Source organism: Microtus ochrogaster, chromosome 16 (genome assembly GCF_000317375.1).
Source record: "Microtus ochrogaster isolate Prairie Vole_2 chromosome 16, MicOch1.0, whole genome shotgun sequence".
NCBI lineage: Eukaryota > Metazoa > Chordata > Mammalia > Rodentia > Cricetidae > Microtus > Microtus ochrogaster.
In genome coordinates, this window is record NC_022018.1 from 50,442,454 (window position 1) to 50,447,128 (window position 4,675).

Sequence of the window (4,675 nt, forward strand, 5' to 3'; positions counted from 1 at the left end):
AATCTCGAGACCTTGCAGCCGACAATACCCAAGGACATCTGCATTCTTGGACACCATGCTGAGCTGTCTAGATTCGTCATTAACAAAGCACAGTCCTAGGACCTTGACCATCGCCATCTTTGGGATCTTGTCAGAAACAGGACTCTCAGGCCCTACCCCACCCCGCGGAAGGATGGACTCCAGCAGGACTCAGCCACCTGTACTTGACAAGCTTTCCTGGCTATCCGATACAAGCTGCTTTCTTAGAAACACTTCTGTGCTTTGATGCTTAACTTGTGCAGTGGTTGAGAGAGCGCTGTCTTAAGCTGGCAGTGAAAGGCAGTCGTGGGGATGGGGACAGGGGCAGCAGGTGTTGCTCCATGTCAGAAGTTGAACACTTAGTTCAGAGTTCTTTTTAATCCCACCTGTCCCCTAGTCTGCTGTTAGGAAACTCCTAATCTTTAGATCTCTTACAGTTCTTTGGCAGGATGGGAAGTGGGAGGGGCTGACTGCAGAGGAGGGAAGAACCTTAGGTTGGGGGACCATTTATAAACAGCCCTGGCTTTGTGTTCATTGGGTTCTTTGGTGGCTTCCTGAGCTGTTCTACTGGAGTTCTACCCATAGTCTCCCCTCAAACCTTGTAAAACGTACTTAGAATTAAAAACCTACCGGAATAATAATAGAGAAGTTGGGATACAAAAGAAGACAAATAGGGGCTAGAGAGATCACTCAGTAGCTAAGCGCTTGCTCTCCTGCAAAGAATCTGCCACTAGAATTCTAGCACCCATGGTAGGAGACTCATAACTACGCCCTCTTTTGGCCTCTGGGGCAACTGCACTCACAGGGCCATGCACAGACACAGACACATAAATAAATTAAAAAAAAATTTAAAAGACAAAACAAACTAGGGAGGATCAAAAGCAGAATAAAAGTTGCCATAGTAAAATATAATGGATGAAGAAAAGAATTTGAGTTTTATGCCTTGGAAATGATGTTAGACAAAAAGCAAATTGGAGAGATTTTCTTTTTTTCATTTATATTATTTTATTTGGAAGTGTTTATAACAGTACAGCAAAACTAAACTGCATAGACGATGGATGTCATTGGTGTAGGCAGCATCAGTTTATTATAAAAGGGAGGCTCAGGCATTATTTACACGAGGAATAGTTCAGAATGTCAGCGAAATGGGCAACTTCATGTGACACCATTTCAACAGTGATCTCAGTCCACAGACTTTCCGAGAATGTCATCCTCTCTACATAAGAAACAATCTTGCTGTCTAGAATTGGTGCCTCCATATTCTTGGAGGAAAACTGTGTCCCCGGCTTTCACCCCTACAGGTTGAACCTCTCCACCCTTTCCTTTCATGCCTGATCCCATAGCTACTACTGTTGCTTGCAATGCTTTTCCTTGAGACTCTTCTGGAAGCCTAATGCCACCTTTGGTCACAGTTTCGGCGGCACTCCTTTCAATCAATCCTCTGTCAAAGAGTGGGAGGAACTCTGAAAGCTTGCCCAGCCCTGACTAGCTCCACCGCAGCTCAGACTCTGCGCTCAGGTCGCCGCAGCAAGGAAGAGTCCTCGGGGTTTTCTTATACAAGCTCAATAAGAGTGGAAAGGCAGTTGAGACAGCTCGCAGCATCAGCAGAGCACCTGGCCCAGGAGCTGCTAAGAAGTTCAGTGGAAGGGTGGGTCAAAAAGTTTTGCAAAGGTGATTCGCCGTGTCACACTACAGCTTCCATAACGGGATCTTCCCTTTTATTTTCTTAAATTTTCTTTTACTTTGTATGTGTGTGTGTGTGTGTCTGTGTGCCAGAGCAGAGGGTAGATAGGAAACCAGGAAATGAATGGGAAGGAGATGCATGATGTGAAAGACACAAAGAATAAATAAAAAGAAAGTTAAAAAGCTTTGCAAACTTTTTCTGGAAACAAGGGCCTGAAGACGAAGAGCCCTGTAGAACTTGAACAGTCATTCCACGAATCTGCCTGGGAGAGGGAAGCCCAGAGCAGTGAGAGAAAGTGGCCACTCCCACCTTCCCCGATGCCAGGTTCCACTCACACTGTCCACTTTGACATTGACAGTGACCAACTGCGAGCCATCACAGAAGCCAGTCCTCTTAAATCTACATGGGAAGCAACGTAGACTATGCAACCATCATTCAGAGGAGTCAGTAAGAGGACAGGCAGTCAGGAGAAGGCTCGAACTCCTGGGCAGCTGGCCAGTGGCTCGGCTCTCCCATAAGAAAATGAACATGAACCAGGTAAAGTATCCAAGAGGAAAAAGTGAACAGTTATCATCATCATTATATAGTTTTGCAGAATTGGGGACCAATCCAGGCATCTTGCACATGATGTATGCCGAGAGTGGCCACTACTGCCACCTAGGGAGTAGTCAAGGTTGAGAATGTAAGGAAACCATGGTAGGGGTCTGTGGGGAAGCCTTAGGAAGGGCGCTCCATGAACTCAAACAGTCTGTGGAGAAACTGAGGCAGCCAGAGCCCAGTTGCGGGGAAATGGCTCCACCGTCCCACCTTCGCTGGACAGGTGGAGTTGCAGCCTGGCATTCTGGTGGACAACTTCTCACCCTGGGAAGAATGTGTACAGATGAACTACATTCCTCTCATTCCTGAGCAGCACTGCCACCTGGTGCCTTGGTGCCTTCATTCCTCAAACAAAAGGAGTGCCACGCACTGCACTTTAAAGCACTCAGGAGCTTTGGGAGGGGTGAAGCCCATTAGCGGACACTGATGTCCCGGTGAGGCTGCTGACAGGCCTGCTTAAGAGGATCATTAATGCTGCTTATGAAGAAGCGGAGCGAGAGGCTGAGAGTGCATTCAGGAAGCACATCAGCGATTTCTTTAGCGTTAGCATCCGGCTAGTCACTGATCATGAAGCTTAGAAAGCCATTTGTGAGACTATGAACAGTTTCATCGTATTAAACATTGTTAGCACACGCTCGGCTTCCTGTGTGCCAGCCACTGTTATAAGCACCTTTAAAAAAACCGCTGGCTGAATGTTCACAGTACGTACACCTGACTGACAGCTTCCGTAGCCACGTTTTACAGAGGAGGAAACTGAGGGAAGGTCACATAGCCTGTCTGAATAACCAGGGAATTGCGGGGTCTTTTTGGGGAGGGCCATTTTGGCCCCACCCCCAGCTGTCACTGGCCTCCGTTGGCTTCTCACTGTTCTTCACATGTTTCCGTGACAATCTATGTCCCAACACAACAGCTCCAAAGCTATTCCTGGGCTACCTCACAAGGCCAGGTACCCAGCCTGTGTTCTTGCCAGTGTCTCATCACCACGCATGTGCTAAAATGTGTCCTCACGTTTGTATCTGAGATCCTGGAGTGCACGTGTCTTGGAACGGAGTCTTTGAGAATTGTGTATTTGTTATATACACACACTACAGGACCCCTGGGGGGATCTTGGACAGTCTCCATAATAAATAAAAAAATATCCAGGTTATGAGTAAGTAAAGATGATCGATGTAGAAAAAGTCTAGAGTAATAGTCTGGAGGCTAAATCATAAGAGCGGGGTGATCTTGTTTTGGCTTAGTCAAATCAAGACTTCCTTCTGCTTCTGGAGCGGTGATGCCCTTTCTCTCCTAACCCAGAGGCTCCCTCAAGGGTCACCATCCTGCTGTCACATATTATCATAGATGTCGCGGCTTAAACGCACACGGCATTACAGCTTTGGAGGTCAGAGACCCAGACTGTGGACCACTGAACTAAAGCCAAGGGGAAGGTGGGTCTACATTCCGAGGGAGCCTCCATTTTCTCCTTCCTTTCACAGGCCACCCTCATTCCTGACTCACAGTCCCTTCTCCTACCCCTTGCTGGTCTCGGGCTCACTTGCTCGCATCCGTCTTTCATGTGGAAAGAGCCCTGGACTCATAGGACCCGCCTGGATAATCTCTACTTCTCAAAGTCATTACACCTGCAAAACCCCTTTGCCTTGTAACACACACATAGGTTTTAGAATTCACAGTGTGCAGCAATTTGGTATTATTCTGACTATCATGGTGTCCTTCTGCACTCCCAGCATCCACTGCGGGGATGGCCACAGAGTCCATGCATGACTCACGTCTGATGGGCTTTCATTTAGATGACAACATTTCATTTAGGTAAACAACATCAGGTTACAAGTCTTTAAGCTCCCTGCTGTATCAACAGACACAAAAGGACCAGTTTTGAGCCCTGCACTCTGAAAGCCACAGAGAACAGTGAAAACGGAGGCCTCACCCCACAAAGGGGCAGGAAGACCTACACCCTCTATTGGTCAGGGACCTTGGTGTGTAAGTCAGGGAAAGAGTAGGCTGCTAAGAAAACTCCTAGGTCGTAATACAAAAGTTGCTAGGGAATCTAGACTATGCTACCACGTGGCCCCAGAGTAATCGAGTTCAACACAGTCAGGACTTCTAAACAGCGTAGTATCTAAATAGGAGGGGGCATCATTTGAATCCATGCTAGAAGCCAAGAATCAGCCTCTTCTAGGCTGACAACAGCCAGCCTCTGGAGCGTCCCCACAGCCAACCCCAGGAACCACACCTAGGGGTCAGTGACCTCAGGTTAACTACTTGACTACTGTCTGCCTGGGTTTGCTCATCAGCCCAATGAAGACACAAAACCCATCTTATAATGCTGGCGGTGGGTTAGGGCTAAAGAGATGGCTCAGAGGTCAAGACACTGGCTGC

At 47.6% G+C, this 4,675-nt stretch overlaps 1 protein-coding gene and 1 pseudogene across 3 annotated transcripts in view; both read right to left on the reverse strand.

The window, feature by feature from the left end:
- Positions 1 to 4,675, reverse strand: part of Kif13a (kinesin family member 13A) — a 177,472-nt gene that overhangs the window by 66,398 nt on the left and 106,399 nt on the right. The window lies entirely within an intron of this gene.
- Positions 854 to 2,713, reverse strand: LOC102000339 (annotated as a pseudogene).